Source organism: Nuphar pumila, chromosome 10, assembly GCF_984573655.1.
Source record: "Nuphar pumila chromosome 10, dmNupPumi1.hap1.1, whole genome shotgun sequence".
NCBI lineage: Eukaryota > Viridiplantae > Streptophyta > Magnoliopsida > Nymphaeales > Nymphaeaceae > Nuphar > Nuphar pumila.
Genome location: NC_143258.1, coordinates 85,166,831 through 85,189,429, shown reverse-complemented (window position 1 = coordinate 85,189,429; position 22,599 = coordinate 85,166,831).

Sequence of the window (22,599 nt, the reverse complement as noted above, 5' to 3'; positions counted from 1 at the left end):
TATACAAAGATGTGGAAGAAAAAGTATTAAACATATAGTATGAGCTTTTAAAGTACAGGAAAGACGATTTCATTAAGACTATGTTTGGGAGCCGGATATGGCAGGGAGATGGTATTTGATGAGGGTTTAACTGATACCACCCACCTCCACAGGTGTTTGGGAATCTTTTTTTGGGATATGAAAATGGTGTTGTTTGTGGAGATGTGCTATTTTCAATAAGGGAGAATCCAGTGCAATGTAATTGCACATTTTTGGTATTTTTAGTATGTTGTTGCACCTGAACACCCTCCATCTTTGAGATACAGATGATCAGCTGTAAGGCCCAAGCAATGACGGAGGGTGATCAGGTGCAGCAACACTAAAACTGTGCAATTGTATTTAGCTTGATGATTGATACTCCCTCGTTTTCAACTACATCCTCACATCGATAACTCTAGTGTCATCTTCCATTTTCTTCACTCCCATCACTGAGTGGATCCTGTAAAACGCTGGGTGAGATTAGCTCAGGGTTTACAACCACAAAAGTGGGTTTTGTGGTTGTAAACACTGGGTGAGAAGGGAAAAAATAGGGTACAGGGAAAAAAGGTACAATGTTATCTTAGTTGGACCCAAAAAATCGACCAAGAGACCGTGATTCAGCAGAGAATTCTGTTGAGGCCAATTCAACTCATCGGACGATCATGCCACTGAAGGATCGTGATTACTGAGTCAACAGGGGGATTGAGATTGGTTTGTAAATGGCCTGCTTCAAAGAGGATTTTAACTCACGCTTTTTTTATCAATGAGTAATCGCTCCTCCCATTTATAGAAGAGGGTTGTTGGGAGTTTACCTCACTCTGGGTAGCCGTTTACCCTAGCAATTGTTATGATGTTTCACTGGGCGCTTATCCAGAATGAGGAGATCATTCTGGATAAGGCCTTGATCTAAGACAGTTCCATCTGTTAAAGAAAGAGTGGGCCCTCCTCTCTCTTTAACGGGTGAATGTTCTCTGTGAAACATGGCTACGATTATCAACATCCCCCACTTGGCCATGTGAAAAAAAAAACTAGATGCAGGATTTAGCCTCCCATTATTGGAGTATTTTTCTTGCATCAATATCCTGTAATGAGTTATATATTTGAGTTTCTCATCCAGATATATGTTTATATTAAACATATCTTAATCTCATATAGAATACATATTTTGAAAACATTTCCTCTGATATACCCTTTGTTAAAGGATCAACAATCATATCAAATGTAGGTGAGTAACTGACTTTGATTTCATTTCTTTCAATCATATCATGAATGTAATGGTATTTTACCATTATATATTTACTTTTTAAATTATCAGCCTCACTCTTCATATGAGAGATGGTAGCTTGATTATCACAATAAATCTAGACTGACCCGTTTGTTATTTTCTACTTCAAATCATTAATGAAGCGACTTATCCAAACGACAAATGTGACAGCTGTATTGCATGCAATATATTTAGCTTCCAGAGTATGCTGAGCTACGCAGCCTTGTTTTTTACAAGACAAAAAAACTCCTCCTCCTCCTAGGAGAAAAACATATCTAGAGATGGATTTACTATCATCTCTGCTGTCTGCAAAGTCAGCATTAGAATATCTATTTAATTCTAAAGAATCACCTTGAAAACATAATTTCAAGTTTATAGTTTCTTTTAAATATCAACATATTTTTTTTACTGCTTGCCCGTGTAGCCAACCAGGATTGCTCTAGTAGCGACTAACGAGGCCAACAACAAAGCTGGTATCCGGCCTGGTGCAAATCATAACATATGATTGATCTTTTTTTTGCAATAATATTTTTAAAATATATTTTTCAATAAAATATTTGAAAAATCGTCAATCAAAAATAATAAAAACTGACTTTTCACGAATGTGGCGAGTACGGGTCAAATCTTCAGGGAACGGGAAAATACTCAAATTAAATCTAAAAATTTCAATTTATTAATATCAGAAATGTTTACAACTAAGTCAAATACTACAAATCTAATTAAGTTACAAACTAAAAATAAAAATTAACTCCTAAGCAGGTTGCTAAGTCTTCTACAGATCGCCAGGGGTATTTTTGTCTTTTTACCATAGTTGCATTCACGCTCTCAGTATGAATACACCTATTGACCTGTATTAAACTTATCAACCTAAACAAACAGAAAATAAAAAGTTAGTAAAAAATTACGACAATTAGTTCTAAATATTACAGTAACACTAATTCTGAAATTAATTACTAAATCTAAATTACAATTAAGCTAAGAATAAACTAAAATGCAACATCTAATTAAACAAATTAATTATATCAAATCTAACCAAGCTAACTACTATAATTATACTCACTAACATACAGAAAAATACAGTAAATTATTGAAAATTATGTAGTTTGCTAAATGTCTGTTTTGCCCCTCATGATAGTGCTTGAACCAATTCCTGACAAGGTTTCAAAAATAGATTGTTTGAAAGCCCAAATGGAGTCAGAATCAAATTATTTTTGTTTTTTAGATTTTTGATAGATTCAAAAATTTGTCAGATTTTACGGATCTCAAAAATTCATTCGAGAACATCGGATATAAGCATTTAAAGTTTGAAAAAATTCTGAAAATAGGTCTATCCCGAAATTTGAAATCCCAAATTTTTTTTTTTGAAAAATGTTTTAAAACCCAACCAAATCAACTTTAATGGAGTTGATTTTTGGTTTACAAACAGTCAACACGCCAATGGAAAGAATAGAACCAATTTTTCTGAAAAACTCTGAAAAAAATGTACATAAAATGATGAGCGCAAGTTGTTGTAAAATCCGGTTTAAAAATTTAGTGCACTATTCAAATAAAATGCATTGTGATTCATGCATTTTTGACTTTATGAAACTACAATAAACAAACATACACTCTTAATACTAAGCTAACTAATACTCAACAGAATTTAATTAAACTAAAGAAAGTAAAACTACAATTAAAACCTAACTTACTTTCTAAACTAACTAAATTAACAAGTAGAGAAGACACTAACTCAACTGCAATGGTAAGCTAATACTAATGTATCTACTTTAAGTGAACTGACTGACTTACTTACAATTAAAGCTACTTTAACTTGCCTACTAAAAATGAAATGAACTAAAGTTAACTAAGATTAATTTACTTAACTAGGCACAAGGGGGTGGGTTTGAGTTTGCTTTAGACTTAGAGGCTCACGCCCCCTAGGTGGACCCTACTAGGACTCAATACAGCCTACTAAAAATAAAACATTAATTTAAACTAATAATTGCAAGAGAAATTAAATAAATGCCTAAACTTAAGCTAAGAAACAAACAAGGCAAGGTTGAAAATGGTTCCTATGCTAAAGAAAAAACTAATTACCTGCTTAACATAGCACTACACGATTTTGAAATTCCTAACTAAAGGTCAATTCTTACTAAAGGATGACATGCTAAGGTTACCTATGTTAGCCTATCATAATTTACTTATTTACCAAAAATTAAACCAAAGACTCAAACAAGCAACTAAGAGACTTAACTAAAATACAATTCACGATTTTACAAACCCTAGCTAAAAGTCAATACTTACTAAAAATCCTACAAAGAAACTGAATTACCCATTGATACTTGCTAAAAACAAAACATGGAAATGCAATGGACATTTTGACCTACGATTATGAAATCATACATACATCCAAGACTTGAAGAAGGAAATCTCTAAGTTACCTAAAATGACACCAACCTACTACACGAATTCTCTAAAATCTATCCAAAGTCAATAGTTTCTAAAAAAAAAATAGAATGTAACGAAATTGGAAATGCTAACCTAATAGAATTTAACATTTATTCAAATTAACACTAAGCATTAAAATCCAGCAACTAACCTAGCAATTCAACGTATAGAAATTACCTAAGCTAAATAAAGTAATCAAATAAATTACCTAAAGCACCTACACGGTTTTGAACATCTAAGGTACGGTCAACACATTCTAACAAAAGTAATGCAAAAGACTAAAATGCTAACCTACTACTTTAAAATATCTAACTTCCTAAGGGTTGAACTAAAGAATTTAAAACTTCCTAAGATACAATTCACGAATTTTGAAAACCTATAGAAAAGTCAACACTTGCTAAAAAATTACCATACAAAATTATATATGTTACACTATTAGACTTTATTATTTACTAAATTATACAAAGACTAAAAAGCTAATTTACCTAAAGGTTGGACAACGAAATCAAAGACCGCCTCAAATGCACTATATGATTTTTTTTGCAAACTCTATGAAAAAAATCAATTTGCTAAAATTAATGACATACATACAAAAATACCTATGCTACTTAATATACAACTTACAATAAAATATAGAACTAGATCTATTTAAATTAAATGAATCATAACATACACACACGTCAATGACACAAAAGACAAAATTGCTAAGAGACATATGCTACTCGGTTAGTAAAAAAAATCCAACGGATTAACTATATTATAAAATGCATAACGTGATAGCCGCATAACTAACAATTTAATGCTACCTACTATTAGAATCTGATAAAAAATAGAATTAAAACTATGCAGATTATTGTTAACTCAGATTTAATTAAGCCTAACCTCAAGACTACCTAAATTAATCAGTTAATTATAGTATGACATCTTCCAACCGGTTGATATGAACATGCAACACTAACCGAACCAGTTGAATGATTGCAGATCATGATCAGAAATATTAAAACTCAAAATACAGAATCCAATAATTTAATAAAAAGATTACACTAATCATCTAATATACACTGTGTACATGATCAATCGGTTTAGCCGATTTTTGTTTTGAAGATGAAATATTTGATGCAATTAGCTAATTCATGATTCACAAGCCAAACCGGTTCTTGCTTATGCAAGAACCCGATCAGAAAGGGCTATTTAGATGCATAATAAACCATATTAGCACTGACATGATACCCTAAAAAGACTGACCCACGACTAGACAAACAACTCGACACACACGGGGTGACTCGATCTAGCCTAGAAGAAAAGGGTGAGAGAACAAACCTCAGAGGGTCGTCCGACGATGGAGGGGGGAGGAAGAATGGTCAGTGGAGTTGGAGTTGATGCCCAACATACTCCTTGATAGTCTATGATAGTCGCTTTGCTATTGCACTCATCCGGGAGCCGATTGGGAGAAGGTTGGAAAAGAGACAAAGAAAGCCGCGATGGAGAAAGAGCACGGCCACTCCGCAACGATGTAGACGGCACACCGTCGAGGATAAGCTCACCTCCAATTTGCAACCCTGCAAAAGAACACACAACACACCAAAGAAAGGATACAAAACAGTATGGAGGAAATAAAAGGAAGAGGGAGAAGGGAAAAAAGATGAGAAGAAAAACTAAAAGGGGAAGAGGTGAGAGAATGGAAGGGGGATAGAGAAGGGAGTAGGGGGCGATATTTCCAGCTCCAAAAATAGCCTAACCTAATTTTCTAAACTATTTATATATCTTAAGTTAGTCCTAATTCAGAAAACCACCTAATACAAAAGTTAGTTTTAATTTAATTGCTAAACTACTTGTTAATTACACTTAGCTACCAAAATGAGTTACAAAGAGGGGGTTTTCAAAAAATACTATTGAAAAAATACTTTGGGTACGTAGGTTTGTGGATATTTATAGTTTGAATCCAGTCCAAGATCCAAATTAGAGCTCTTGGGTCAGATATGGATTCGCTCTGCATCGAAAATCGATCTAAAACCCTAAAAATGCGATATTTTTCTCATTTTAACTCTGATTCGAGTGAAATTCAAACCGAGACCTCTTTATACCTAATTACATCAATATATGAGTTCTAAACTATTAAAAAACGTAAAAATGCATGAATTTTGAATAAGAATGATGTGTATTCCATGCATCATCAACATACATCAAGCTTCTGACAACTTGAGCATAAGAGACATTTAGTCTTTCATGTCCATCACTTGGACTATCATTTTTACTCAACTTGACACCTTTTACCATAGGTGTTCTAACTGGCTTAAAATCACTCATTTTAAATTTCTTGAGTATATGATTTAAATATCTTTCTTGACTCAAGCTTAACAGTTTGGAGCTTCTATCTCGAGTGATTTTAATTCCAAGAACATAGGATGCTTCTCCTATGTCTTTCATTTTGAATTATGAATTTAACCATGACTTAGTTTTAACAATCATATCATTGTCGTTTCTAGTCAGAAGAATGCCATCCACATATAGTGAGAGAATAGCAAATTTACTCTCACTTTTTTAGACATAAACATAATGGTTAAACTTATTTGCTACAAACCCTAATGAGGTAATAGCCTTATAAAACTTTAAGTACCACTAATATGGTGATTGCTTGAGTCCGTATAGGAAGTTTTTCAACATATATACTTTATCTTCTTTGCCTTTTATTATATAACCTTCAGGTTGCTCTATAAAAATGGTTTCCTTAAGCTCATCATTAAGAAAAGCGATTTTAACATCCATTTGATGTAGATCTAGGTCATAGTGAGACACTATCGTAAGAATTATCCTTATCGAGGTGAATTTTGCAACCGACGAATATGTGTCAACATAATCTAATCCTTCTTTCTGAGAAAACCCCTTAGCAACTAATCTTGCTTTAAATTTGTCAATGATACCATCGGATTTGAATTTCTTCTTTAATATCCATTTGCAACCAATGGCTTTTCTTTTCTCAAGTAAATCAGTTAATTTTCAGACCTAATTTTTCTCAATGGACTCAATTTTCTCGTCCATGGTGTTTATCTAGTCTGTTGACTCACGTGAGTTTATTGCCTCACTATATGACAAGTTATCTTTCATGTCATTTATGTCTAAAGCATAATACAGTTCCTCTGATAGATAGACATAATAGTCATCTAAGTAAGACAGAGGAGCTCTAGACCTTTTGTGTCCAACTTGAGACTGTTGAGAAGAAGAATAAGGAGTGATTTCAGAAGGTCAGTCCTTACTTATAGGTTTTTGTATGTCATCAGAATCATACTGTAGATCAAGAGAATCGTCTTCATTTATTTCTGAAATAACTTCTTCCATGTTTTGATCTTTCAAGAAGATAACATCTCTACTTTCGATTAAACCCTTATTTGGGTGATAAAATTTATAGCCCTTTAGATCCTTTGAGATATCCGATAAAAATATACCTTATAGATTTAGTATCTAGTTTATCTCTTGATCATTCTATAACTTTTATATGAGCTACAGAACCCCATCTACGAAGGTAACTTAGACTAGGTTTTCTTCTTGTCCATGACTCATAAGGGGTTGTGACAATAGCTTTACATGAAACTCTATTTAGGATATATGTTGTTGTATATAAAGCTTCTCCCCAAAATACTTTGGGTAATAAAGGATTAGATAACATACATCTAATCATATAAAAAAGAGTTCTATTAAATCTTTTAGCCATACCATTTTGTTGATGTATGCTAAGAGTAGTAGTTTGCGGTCTGATCCCATTGACTTTGCAATATTCAGCAAATTCATTTGAGGTATATTCTTCTCCCCGATCAGACCGTAAAACTTTAATCTTTCTACCAAATTGATTTTTGACTTCTTGACGATATTCTTTAAATTTATCTAATACTTTAGATTTATAAGCTATAAGATAAACATAACTGTATCTAGAAAAATCATCAATAAATGATATAAAATACAACATTCCTTTATGAGTTGGAATCCTGAATGGACCACATATGCCTGTGTGTATGATTTTTAATAATTCGGATGCTCTAGTGACATTTTGTGAGAATGGTTTCCTTGTCATTTTTTCATAAATACAAGGTTCACATTTATGAAATGACGATTCATGAAAGTCAGATATTAATTATAATTCAACAAGTTTTTTTCATCTTTTTTAAGTTAATGTGACCAAATTTATGATGCCATACATTTACATCCACATTAAAGACAATATCAATATAAGCAGAAGTCAAAGTAATTTTATTCATGTCTGAGTCACAAATTTTGAACAATCTCTGGTTTTGATCAAAGACCCCATCAAACAAAACTTGATCATGTTTTTCTATAGTGACATTCCCTGGTAAAAAACAAACTTCAAAACCATTGGCAACCAAGGCCGGGACATTCACTGGATTACATATCATGGATGATACAAACATGATATTAGACAACAAAACATTATTTTTAGAGGTTTCAATCTGATAAGTCCCAACACCCATAACATCACAGTATGTGTTGTTGCCCAAATACACTCAATGTTCACCAGGTTTATAGTCGATCATGTCCACCATCTTCTCCTTTGTCATAGTAATATATCACGTTGCCCCAGAGTCCACCCACCAACTGAAAAGAGCTTGGTCCGCATAAGTGCATTCTGATATCACGCAGATAATATCTCACCTCTCCTTTTGTTGATTGCTTTTATTGTTTTTGTTAGTGTTATTATTTGTCCAGCTCCTACAATCCCTCTTGAAGTGTCCAGGTTTTCCACACTTGAAACACTTCACTTGTGAGATGGTTGACTGCGGCTTGCGGAACGTTGAACCATTTTTCTTATCAGATTTGTCATTTTCTTTAAAATATTTCTTTTGGAATTGTTGGCATCTAGAAGGGTTATAGCCCCGAGAAGGTCCATCTTTAGCGAAGTGTAATTCACTCTTTCATTCTTGTTGCATGTGTTGTTGCTCAATTTTCAATTGAACAAGAAGTTCTTCCAGGGTTAGGTTTTTTGAATTCAACCTAAGAGCAGTTTGTACCATCTTCCAAAAGAATGATAAACTACGCAAAATAGTAGATATCTGCATCCGGTCAGAAATTACATTCTCAATAATTGTCACGTCCTTGGCCATAACCAGCATTTTATTGACATGATCAACAACATTGTCATTTTCTTGCATACGACATGAATTATATTATTCCAAGAGAAGTTGAATGTGTGTTTCTGAGGTTGTATCATATTTCTTGGATATGGCTTCAAACATTGACTTTGTTGTAGGGTAATCCTCAAATACCCTAATGAGATCATCATCCATATATGTTAATATAATGGTTCTGACCAACATGTTGTCCCTTTTGTATTTGGTATACGAGGTTTTAACCTCATTAGAAGCAATAGAACCAGGGTCACTCATCTCAGTAGTAAGAGCATTCTCAATGCCCTAGAGTCAGAACACGAAGAATCCACTTCTTTCAAATGGTAAAATTTGTGCCATTGAGTTTATCAGTTTTAGCTAATTCAGTAGCATAAACTCTACTTGTCATTTTTCTGTTGTCGGTCATTTGAATATGACATAAGTTTAAGTCCAACAATCAACAAGTAGAATGACAAGAGAATATTAGTCATGAATGCATAAAAGAACATGTTCATAATAAAAAGAAAATTTAGTATCATTTTCATTATTTCATACAACAAAAATATATATATGGCAATCAAACTCTTTGATTTTAACTAAAATTGAGCTAATTTGCACACTCTGATCACTTTTCTATAATTTCAAAAAAGTCATAGGACAATTTTGTAAGAATAATCCCTAAAAGTAGGACTTAAAAGAAAATAGGGGTTTTCTACGAAAAAATAAAAAAACTAACCCTATTTCATTTTTTTTTTGAGATTGGGTCCTTTTCTGGAATTACCAGCAAAAATTAAGACTTTTGTTGTATTTAAGGGACACAAAAGTAATAAACAATAAAGACTATGATACTACTGTAATTTTATAGCAGAAGGATATAATCGACAATTAAACTAAAAGCAGGGGCATTAAGGTAAATCAATTGCAATAGGACAAAACCGTTTTTAAAGTAAATATGCAGGGTCAAAAAAGTAATTCAGTCAATTAGGGACTTGACCAGACTTTTCGAAAAAAATCGGGGGCAAAAATGCATTTTGACCTGAGAAACAGTATATAAACCATTTTTTTTCAAAACAACAGAAACTTCTCGATGAAGCTTCTAGTTTTTTTTTTAGTCAATGAGATCGTTGTCGGTTCGTTCATCGAAGAAAATAAAACCAGTGATGGCACCCAGTTTTTGAAGGAAGTCGAAGCTGCATAGAGGTCGCCAGAGCAACCTTGCTCGCTGTTGTAGCAAGAAAAAAAGAGAAAAAAATGGTAATCCCCTTACATCTTTTTTTGTTTTTATTTTTTTTTTTCAATAATGAGAAAAACACTGGTAAATCATCGAAAAGAGGCTGATCTAAGTCAAATTTTTGTTTTTCAGTCAATGACTAGATGTCGATCTCTGATGGGTTGTTCACAAAAAAAAATAGAAAATCGTCGGTATGCCACAGTTGATCGGAGATCACCGAAAAAACAGAGAAAAAATGGTAATCCCTTTTGTCTCCTTTTTTTTCTACAAATCACTTGATGTTGGTGACCTTTTAAATTAAACAGAGGTCGCCAGTGACTGGCGACCCTCTAAAGCAAAAAGAAAAAAAAATCTTCCTTTGCCCTTGTTTTTTTTTTCTAAGGTCGCTTGATGCCGGCAACCTCTTCTGTTTGCTTGTTTTTATTGAGGTTGCCTGTTGCAGGCGACCTTTCAAAAAAAATGGTGACCCCGATTTCTCTTGCTTTGTTACAGAGGTCGAGGAATCAAACCCATACTTTAAGATTTTTTTTTATCCAAGATAAAATATAAAAAAAACTCTTTCTCCTTTTTTTTATTAGTATTTTTGGAGGTCACCCTACTTTTTTTTAAGAGGTAAAATCAGAGACCCTCTTTTTTTTTTTTTTGAAACCAGTAGAAGCTTCTTGATGAAGCTTCTACTTGGTTTCTTCCACTTGATGTCGCCTGAGACCCACTGAAAAATTTGATGCAGATCTTAGATGGGATCTATTTTTTTTATTGCTTTGCAAAGAGAGAATAAAAAATTAATGTCGGTGACCCCTTTTTTTTTAATATGGAGGTCACCTGATGCTGGCGACCTACTAGAAAGCAGAGAACAGAGAGGTTGGGGAAATGACTCACCTCCCTGAGAGATTTGCAAACAAGAATAGGGGTTGCCGGAATCCGGCGACCTGCCTGATATCTCAAAAATAATAGCACTAACCTATTTTGTTAATTTTTATTATGTCTCGGTGACGGTTGCTCGGTGATTCAAAGATGGTTCTGCGCACACTGCCAATGTTGGCTCTGATACCACTGAAGGATCGTGATTACCGAGTCAACAAGGGGGTTGAGATCGGTTTATAAATGGCCTGCTTCAAAGGGGGTTTTGACTCACGTTTTTTTTATTATCAGTGAGTAATCCCTCCACTAATTTATAGAAGAGGGATGCTGGGAGTTTACCTCCCTCTGGATAGCCGTTTACCCCAACAACTATTACGTTGTTTTACCTGGAGTTTATCCAGAATGAGGAGATCATTCTAGATAAGGCCCTGATCCAAGGCAGTTTCATCCATTAAAGAAAGAGTGGGCCTTCCTCTCTCTTTAACGGGTGAATGTTCTCCGTGAAACATGGCCACGATTATCAACAATCACTTCCTACGAGCCCGATAAGTAAGTTTCATGCAACTGTACAAAGTAGCAACTTAATTATGTTTAAGATAAGTGGTGAATTTATAATTAGAGTTTACCGAACTGTCACACATAATTAGTAGGGTTAGCTTAGCATAAGGAATTTCAATGCCTTAGTATCATAAGATATTGTCCTCCCTGGCACGGTCTTTAAAGCTTGTTTGATGCCTGGGCCAGCATTGGACGACCAGAACACACGTTCTGTCTATTATGTGACAATTGTACCAAGTTCAACATTTATTTTATTGTACAAGAAGTTGTGTTCCTTGTGTCCAACGTTTGTTTTACACAGTGTGCGAACAACATGAATACACATGGATAATGGGTCAAATAACTTCATTTTGGATTGTACGACTCAATCCGCTCAACCATATAAGTGTTTTAACAAACACATTATGGATTTTAGCCTTGGATATGGATCTTGTATTGGATTTAAAAACAAAAAAAACTATTTAAAATTTGACTAATTTGAGAAAAAATAAGAATTGATAATTTTAAGATATAAATGATTTAATCAATGTCATTACATCTAATTATGAAAGTTTATCATAAAAATATCAAACCCTAAAATCAAATTAACTATAGAAATCAAATTATCAAACTCTATTAAATCATAAAATGTTGAAATACAAGAAAATAAATCATAAATAAACCAAAAAAACTAAACTATAATAAAAATAAGCCATAAAATTAAATAAAAAAGCCTTTCAAACCCTAATAAAAGAAAATTAAGAAAACCTAGGCCTAATCAAATACAAGAAAATCTCTAATCAAGTTGACTATAAAAAGTCTTAATTAAAAAAATTTTATTCAAATTCCTAATCATAAAAAAACCTCTAATAAAATAAAAGAAAATCCTAGTTAAATTAACTATAAAATGCCTTAATTAAAAAATTTGATTCAAAGTTCTAATAAAATAAAGTCAAATAAATAAATCATAATCAAATTAACTACAAAAAACCCTAATTTAAGAAATTTGATTCAAATCCCTAATCAATGAAAATCAAAATAAAAAATCATAATCAATGAAAATCGAAGAAAAAACCTTTAATCAATGAAAATCAAAGAAAAAGCCCCAATTAATGAAAAAAACACATAAAAATGCTTTAATAAGAAGAACAAGAAGAATAAGAATAAGAATGAAGAACAAAAAATAAAAAAACAAACGAGAAGAACAAAAAAGAAAAAGAATAATGAAGCAAGAAGAAGGAGGAGAGACAGAGTGAGAGAGGAACGAAGGAGGAGACACATAGAGAGAAGAACAAAGAACGAAGAACGAAGAACGAAGAACGAAGAATGAAGGACGAAGAACGAAGAAGAGGCCTTCGCCACCAACCTCACCACTAGTGTTGCCTCACCCCTCACTTCCAGTTGCCAGTGTCCTCTCTGGCAGTGGCCTTGCAAGGGTGAGAGAAAGAAAAGAAGAGAGGGAGAGAAGAGAGAGAGAGGGTCGGGGGTAGACCCTCTCCCCCCGTGTTTTTTTAACTTCACTGTTCCCGTCCATGTTCTTTTCGTAACAGGGGTGGAACAACAAAATACCATTCTTTAAACATACGTTTCACACATCCGCCCCATCCAACATTTGTTTCATGCACCATCCCAACCGGCCATGTCGGCTGATTTGGGTCAGGAGACGGTGCATCAAGCATACCCTTAATATTCATGCTAGGACAACTTTGAGTCTTAGACTCTGATTGGGAGGCTTTCATTGAGATATGAAAACACCATTTCCATGTGTGTGATGTTGATTTGAAGGAGTTGCCAACAACATTCTCTTGTGAATGGCATTCAAATGTGGTGTTTTAACTGCCCAGCTCCATTCCTAATGAGCAGGATGGGGCCTAGGCTGTTTGACGGGCAGTCTAGGTTCAAATCTCATAAGTGTCACCCCCTGCGTAAGCCGAAGATTGGTGACTCTCTGGGTTGATGGGTAAGCCCTCTGAGTTTTACGCTGACAGAACAGCAACCATAAGTACATCAGGCTGAGCCAGCGCTGCTAGGTCTATGCACCTAGGGAGGTTTCTTGAGTAAAAATTAAAAAATGCAGTGTTTTGGCATCACCATTGCTCCCAAACAGCTGAGATTATGATAGCTCTTGGGGAAATAGCAACACACGAGATTTCTTCGCTCTTTCCCCCAATCAACCTATATTCACTTTCATTTAAAAGATTAATTGAATGGATGATTCAATAATTCAGAGCCTGAAATGTGCGAATCAGTCAATTCATTTGGAGTAATCTCATCAATTAGGTTGTCTCGAAAAAATAAATTAAAGAATTTGAGCCTGAAACATGCACATGCACATGCACTATTGATTACCATTTATGCATAAAACCAACTTACACTATAGGTCCACAGAGCTGAGCTTATCCATTAATTAATATGGCGAATATATCAAACCTTGGTTGGTAGAGGGAATGATCAATGATGGTCGTAAGAAAGACTTTTTTTAGAGTAAAAATTGTAGTCATTTGTCATATATGTGCAAAGGAAATTCCAACCAATCTTTAATTAATGAGTTTATACAGACTTAGTTGAACCGAATGCCTATTTTGGTGTTTAATTTGTTGAGCCCTTTTTTGTGACGAGGAACCCTCACCAAAATGGGTGGCACCCCCACGACCACTCTAGAGGGATGTTTGATTGGACCAACTTATCCAGAAAAATGGTTGCAGCTTCAAAATACAGCTTTCCAATCTATCCCACTTTGTTCTACATGTGGCAGCAGGATGATGTAGGCTTCATTCTTAAGTCTATACCAATCGCTTGCTTTTTGGAGTCTCCCAATCAAGAATAACAAATACCACCATTAATTAGGTTGAGTTTTTCTAGTGATTTTATTTTCAAAAAATTCAGTGCCATGACAATCCTGATAAGGAATGAAACAAATTCGAAACGACACCTGTTTTTTTATATGACAAAAAAAGGTGGCATTTTGATTATATCAAAATCATCACATTTTTCTATATTGTTATCTTTTTGCATGTTCTCATTGCTATTTTTCTTAAGCAAAGGTACCAAGACTTATCTATATTTTTTGAAAAAAAGATTTCCTATCTATCGTGGGGTTTTCCTTGCAAAGAAAATACAGGAACAAGATATGTGCTATATATCGTGGGGTTTTACTGAGATATTTTTAGAGTCCCATATAAACCCAAAAGATGCGATATTTCAAAATATTGGCTATTTTAAAAATAACATGATTTTATCATGATATTATTTCATTATTAATATGATATTTATTTATTTTATGTTTTTAATGTTCTTTTATTTTTACATATTTTATATTTAAAAATTTAAATATACTGATAATTTCCCAAGAAAAGCAATTCTTTTTTTAATATCACGAGACTATCCCTTACAGAAAAAAATCTCAAAACCCAGATCTGTGACCTGAAGCAAATATTCTTGCATAAAGGGAGGAAAAAATTGTGCTTGCCTTATACTCTTGCTTCATACACAACATCTGAAGTTTATATCAAGCCGATTCTGTCATGCTTCCATCCTAGCCCAGCATTTCCTTTGTTTCCAACAGATTGAAGCGGCTGCAGCAAACCTTTCTGGGTCTTCCTAAGGGCTTCCCCCTACAACCCAAAAAAGCAGCAAACGTCACCAAACATGAAATATTTTAGGTGTTTATGTTAGGAAAGTTTTAAATTATTAATGGTTACTATCAAAAGTGTTTTGAAAAGTTTAGTCCCATATCTAAGAGAGAAAAGCTTTTCAAGAGGTTTAAATAGAGAGTTTGTAATCTATTCTTTACTTTGGTAAGCCTTGAGTATTTAGGTGGATTGCGTCCGTTGCTGCGCAGCAACGGACGCGCCGTTCGCGCACACGCGCGTGCGTGCGCAAGGGCGCTTGAGGCGCAATGTGGCGTTTTGATGGCGCACTTCGCACGCTCGCGGCGGTGCGAGGTGCATATGAGGCGCAAATATCCATTTTGATTTTTCGGTTTTGAGACATCTGGCCGTTTGAAAGGTTTTATTAGCATTTATATTGAGTTTAAGGCGCTTTGTGACTGTTGGACGGTTTTGGAGGCCTTTGATTGACAGTCAAAGGTGGGTGACCGTTCAGGTACCTTTCATCCTATTTTCAAACTGTCAAATTTATGGCCTTTAATCTCATTTATCGCAAAACGTTTTGGCCTCTCTAAAAGGTTATAAATATCTTCTATCTTCGTCTTTTGGATATCAGAATTTCTGACTCTCCAGTTTTCACCTTTCTTTCTTCTCGGTTTGGCTTGCAGAGTTCATGTGTGGGAGAGGTCATCTGTTCTTGCGAAGCAGTGACTCTCTTGAGGTTCAAGCCTAGTTGTATCCTGGGAACTCAGTCGTAACAAAACCCTTTTTCGCATCTTCGGAATTTCCGGAGTGGGGCGATTGAAGTTCTAAAGATAGCGATCTTAAGAACGTGCCTCTAGGCTTGAATTCTCTTTTCTGAAATCCTGTTTTCACTAGGTTGGTATAACAGTTTATCATGAAAGTGTAGAAGTATGAGCAGGTTATACTAGACACCAGAAACAAGGTAACTAAAACAGAGATTAAGAGTCCAGGCATAGGAACATAGATGACTGATGCAACCCCACAAGGGCTCCCTTCATCTGGTAGGAGAGACTTGTGAATGTCACTAAGTTGACGGGACATCACAAGTTCGAAATCCACGGGGAGAGTCCCTTGCTGCAATGTCGAAGCTGGGTGTACGCCCCCGTGGGCAGGGGTGACCTCAGGGTTTTACCAACCGGAGGCCAGCCAATGTGCAGTTGGTGATTGTTTTTTTTTTCTTGGATTATCCCCCCCCCCCCAAAAAAAAAAAAAAAAAAAAAACTTCTGCAAGTCCGAAAATAGTGACAAACAGGTTAATTTGGCTCAGGTGTGGGCATACCAACATTTTATACTTGGAATAGTCGAGTCAGATATGGATACTGTCTTAGAATGTGCCTTGGGGGTTTTCTGATGTATCCTGAAATTCTCAAAATTCAAGCTTCGACATAAGAGAAGAAGAATAGGCAACCATCTCTGAACACCAGAACTGGGATTCAACTGTTTATGGAACAGAACGGGGACAAGATGATACTTTATCAACAGGAACATTGGCAGGTCCAACTATCAAGGTGAAGTCAGTTCAGCAGCTATTCAGGCGGATGCAAATTAAATTGTACGGTAAATCCGTTGCACATTATGTATTACATGTGCGCAGTTCTAAATTCTGGTCTCCAATAACCAGTTCAAGAATGAATAACATGTGCATACAAGCGTCGCAGAAAATTTTCATTTTCTTGGAAATTCCTAAGCTGCGTCAAACAAACAGCGCGTCAAGCATTGAGCAACACTGTGACTGATGGAATTTCAAAGTACCATTCTGGAATCTGTAATATGTGACTATGATGATTACCTCTTTATTCCACCCCATACTCTCCAAAATTTGTCTAGCATAACTACCAGCCGCAAATGTGGTGCATGAGGATCCAGATGGAGATTCTTCAGAGTATTCAGAAGCAGAACATGACTCCAATTCGCCGTTCTTTTGTCCAAGGCCAATACCAAAACCACCATGCAGTTTTCTTCTCACAGCAGCTCTATCTGTAAGTACGGCTTTTCAGATCAAAAGATAAGGGAGCAAGTTTCCAGCCCTTAAACAGAGAATAAGTGCTATAAGAAAACGGACTATAACATGACATGCCAACAGGAAATTATAAACATGCACAAAAGCCAAGTAAAAGCCCAGATGGACAATTGGGTATCCTGAGCAATGAAAAAAGTTCATTATCAAAATGAACCTTCATATAGCAGGCCCGGAAAATGGCCTCGGGTTTGGCTGACAGGGAAGAGGCGACACGAGAGAGAGAGAGAGAGAGAGAGAGAGAGAGAGAGAGAGAGAGAGAGAGAGAGAGACGAAAGAAGTGCTGGGCTGGAAAATGACCATCTCGTCAATTGTCTAGTGCAGTCCATTGTAGTGTCATTACTCAGTAGTCAAATGCACTAAGCAGTGCTGGGCGCTAGCCCCCTAGGCACAAGGCATGCACACACACACACACACACACATATATAGGGCCAAGCGGAACACCCTTTGTTCGGGTTCAACTTGTTTAAGCTAAACGAGCTGCTCGTGGCTCAGCTCACCAGCTATACGAACTGATCACGAACGAGTTCATGACGAGCCGAGTCACGAGCTGCTCGGCTCATTTACCAGCCCCACACATGCACCAGTGTGTTTTTACATCCAAGCATGGGAGGGTGGTGTGTGTTCTCCCCCGAAGATGAAGTCTTTGCTACAGTGCGTGTTCGGGGGTCTCAATGAGCACCACGTATGGAAGCATATGGGGCTCGTATTCTTGTGTGTGTCGGCATCACTTAGCATCGGAGTCCAGTGTAGTTGCAAAGACTTAAGTACCCTTTCTTGCTATTCTTGTCATGAAACGACGGTTCAAGAAAATGACAAAAATGTCCTCCATTCAAAAAAAGGAAAACAACAGTTCGAAAAAAGTTCGAAAAAAGGACAAAAATATCTTTCATCCAGAAAGTCGAGGATGATGTTAACTCTTCAAAGTCCAAACAACGAAACAAACCTGAAACACTCTCTTTCTTTTTTATTTGAACTTTCTGTCATCATCTTCTTCTTCTTCTTCCTTCTTCGTGAAACATTGTAAAACCCTTTCTCTCTCTAAAAAAAATTAAGGGAGGCAAAGAGCCAGCAATCCGATGGTGATCATCGTCCTCTTTCTGCTAGCAGTGGTCGGAATGCTGTCCTTGTCTAGTGGGCAACCGACTGCAGCAGCCCCTCCGCCGCCTTTGAGGGACACCTAAAACAAAATCTTCCTCCAGTACACCTACAATGGAGTCTTTCAAAGTACAATTCGTCTACCCCTATGTCGACTACACTTCCAATCAGAGCTATGCCTTTCAGGCCACCATGATGCTGCTCAATATGGGCGTTCGCACCCTCAAGTCTTGGCGGGCATTCGTCGGGTTCTGGCATCGTGAGGTCCACATCTCGACCTTCAGCGTTGTGCTCTTCGACAGGACCCACCTCCCCGCCAACGTCGAGAATGACACGTTCCTCTTCGGCTTCCCCATCATGGACCTCAAGACTGCCATCAGGACGGCTAGCGACTACAACTTGATCACAGTGAAGATCGTGCTCAAGGGGGGGGGGGGTCGGATCGCGATTTACGATTTACACACAGTAGCAATTTACGAAAACCGTGTAGCGCAAAAAAAATGGCAAATCACAAAATCGAGTAGTGATTTATAAAAACTACGTAGCAAAAAAAAATGGTGAATCACTATGCTTTTTTTGTAAATCACTAAATCGAGTAGCGATTTAAGAAAATTGAGTAGTGAAAAAAATGGAAAATCGCTAAATCGAGTAGTGATTTATGAAAATCACGAAGCAAAAAAAAATAAAAAAACGTGGGAAAGGGTGTTACGAAAACCTCGAGCAAGAAACAACCGAAGGAAACATATGAGAGCCACGATCAAACAAAATACTTTATTGCTCTTTTTTGACAGTTATAAGAGGGAAAGAAAAGAAAGAATTTATACAAGGCCTCAAAAAAGATTTAGCTACAAAGGCGACCCGCGCCGGGGGGAGCCTTCAGACCCCCCTCCTGTAAGGGCAAAAACTCTGAATCAGGCTCCACAATTCATCAAGTTGAACCATGCTACAGTCAGTGTGTAGGTCAGTCAGTGTTTGATGGAGCAGTGTAGGATCATCTGCTAGATGTGCACAGAGGCAGAAAGAGAAGGGAGAGAGAGAGAGAGGGTTGATGTTCACGGCCTTCTTTAGGGGGGATTCCTTTCTTGGATAATTCTGCAGTGCATAGACTGGGTCTTAAATAACCATCTTTGGGGTACTTAAGTCTTTGCAACCACTCATTTTCTAGAATTGTCATTTTTATGGCACCAATAAAGGAAAGGGTACTTAAGTCTTTGTAACTGCATCAGACTCCAATGCTAATTAAGTGATGCTGATAAACATGGAGATACAAGCCGCAAGTGCTTACATATATGGCGCCCATTGGGACCCCTGAACACACAATGTAGCTAACGACCGTCTTTAGAGGGGGGGGGGCATATAACCTGCTTCGTTTAAGCATCATCATTTCTCAAAATTTCTGTACCATCATAGTCCTATCAGTTTTGCAACTTTGCATACGACATACCCATACCTAGGAAGCATAGGCTTAACCTAATAATGCACATTAAAATACCAGATCGACAACAGGATTCTATTGCAAGCAAGGATACAGAGATTGTCCTTATGCTTTGAGATGATCACTACAAGAAAATAGGTTATTAGCGACAGAATTTAGTGACGGAATAATTTTGTCGCTAGTTAGCGACGGATTAACGAGAGAAACACATCTGTCGCTATAATCAATGAAATTTACGAAAATAGCGATGGGATATATCCCGTCGCAAAATCCATCTCTAATTATCGACAGATTTTATGAGAGAATATTTTGTCGTAATGGACGCACCATTTAGCAACGTCTTTTGCGATGAAAAATATTCCATCGCTATTTAGCGATAGAATATATTCTGTCGCCATTTTTGTGTTTTGATTTACGGCGGCTTAGCGATGGAATTAATCTGCCGCTAAATGTCGCATAACCCTAATCCCAACCCTCTTTTTCTTTTCTTCTTTCATTGCTCTCTCTCCCGCTCGCCGCCCTCTCCCTCCCGCTGCCCTCTCCCTCCAGCTGCCCTCTCCCTCCCGCCACCCTATCCGTCCCGTCGGCCTCTCTCCGACCCCCATCGTCCATTGTTCGTCGGCTGCTGATCCCCGTCAGCCTTTCACCGCCGCCCAGAGACAGGTAATTTATAAAATTTCAGCAAAGGGTCGACCCTCTACGGTTTTCGGCAGAGGGTCGACCCCCTGCGTTCCTGCAGGGGGTCGACCTCTGCGGTTTCGACAGGGGGTCGACCCCTGCGGTTTCGGCAGGGGGTCGACCCCCTGCATTTTTCGGCAGGGGGTCGACCCCCTGCATTTTTCGGCAGGGGGTCGACCCCCTGAGTTTCCGACAGGGGGTCGACTCATGCATTTCGGTAGGTCATTGGGTGCTGGGCTTCTCAAGGCCTATGCAAGTCGATGTTTTCATTTGCCTCGGTTTTTTTTTGGTAGGTGGTAACTTCATTTTAAAATAGTGTTTTTTACAGATTTCTTAATGGAACCCGCTTGTGCTCAGCCACCCGTGGTAAGTAAGTAACAAAAATAATGCAAATCGAGAAAATACCCATGGTGAGTAAGTGATGTAAGCGCATCACATGTTATTTAATTTATTGGATGTAACACTTTATTGTTCATACACTCACTTAGTTGTTGATATCTAGGGCTGCTTTATTGGAGTTTGGAGATCATGCTGAGCATGATTTTAATGTATGAGAGTAGAAGTGTTCTTATTTTTGGAGTACGGATTTCATGCTAGGCATGATAATAGTTAGTGGAATATTGAAGTGTGTTTGCTGCAGGTACATGTTTGGCATTTGTTTGATATGAATGATTTCGATGTATTGCAATGTTTGATGTAATTGTATTCATGCTTGCATGTAATTACTTTCAATTTGATTATGGCTTCCATATGAAATTGTATAATGAAAGCATGCTTCAAATGAATGTATCGTGTCATTAATAGTTTGCACATGAAAATATTAAGTTATCAATGCATGCATCATAATTTTTGTTATTGTATGACATCATATATTGCATGATAAATTTGATATTTTCTTCATCATAGCATTCTGATGGTTTTCTTTTAACTGGTTAGGTTATTATTTGTAACATCATACGAAAATGACTGCAAACCGTTAATGGATGTACCATAGGATAGTGGACAATGAGTTATGGCATGAATATATGGATGGTGTTGAAAGTTTTATTGAATTTGCAATGGCAAGTGTTAGTACATTGGATTCCACAGGTCGGATTAGGTGTCCCAGCAAGATTTGTAAGAACAATCAATTTGTAGAACCTCATGGCATTAGACATCACTTATACAGGAAGGGTTTTGTGAGTGATTATCAGAATTGGACGTTTCATAGAGAAGAATTTAGAAACGATTTTGATGCAAGGGTGAATGTGGTGCACGATAATCAAATTCAAGAGTGAAGGGTGTCACATCGCTCAAGAGAGACTTGACATGCAAGGCTTCTCCATGGTCCTCACCATCTTTGAACTCATTGAAGACCGGCTCACCATGAAATTCATGGATGGGTTTATCGTGAGACTCTTCAGCAAAAATGGTAGAGGTTGAAACAACCATGTTTCTCCCACATCTTCGTCAAAGATGAGGTCACCCTCGAAGTCACGCAGAGGTTCTTTGTGAACCTTGTCTACAAACAGGAGATTGGTGACATACAACATGTCAAATTAAGAAACCCGGCCACGCTCACTCTGATAGCAAACTCATGGAGAAAGACATGGGATGTGACCCTAAATAACACCCTAATGGTGTTCGAAACCCTAAAATCCTAGGAAATTATGGAAATGGAACCACAACCTAGGAAAAAAATAGGTATGATGACAAAAATAAATATATATAGACATCTTAATATATATATATATATATGCATATATATTTATATTGAGATATCTATATATATTTATTTTTGTCCGAATCAAGGTTGTATCGGCACCCTTATATTGTTTATATTTCAGATCATGATTAACCACAATCAATGTTCCCTAAAATATCAAAATTCGTTATATCAATAAAATATGAAATTCACTTTAATAAGGAAAATTACACAGAAAAAAATACATTGATTTCAGCTTGCGGCGTAACAGGAAACTAAATTCAGCCAATACAGTTCAGTCAACATAATCAGGACAACAGCCGAGCCCTAGTTAACAGAGTTTCTATTCCTCGGTTCCTTCAGTTGGCATAAACAGAAATTGATTTGTTTCAATGCTGACAGGTATTGTAGCCAAGATCAGAATTTTGGGCACACCAGACTAAAGCATATCAGCATGTTAAACTAGGTGAACCGACAATGGAATCTCGATGTTTAACAATAGGAGACTTCGGTGTGATGCCTCCTACTCCTACTGGCAGACGTGGAAGTACACTCAGCCGTGGTTCTCTGTTCTAGCCGAACACTTATAAAGTCAAAATGGTC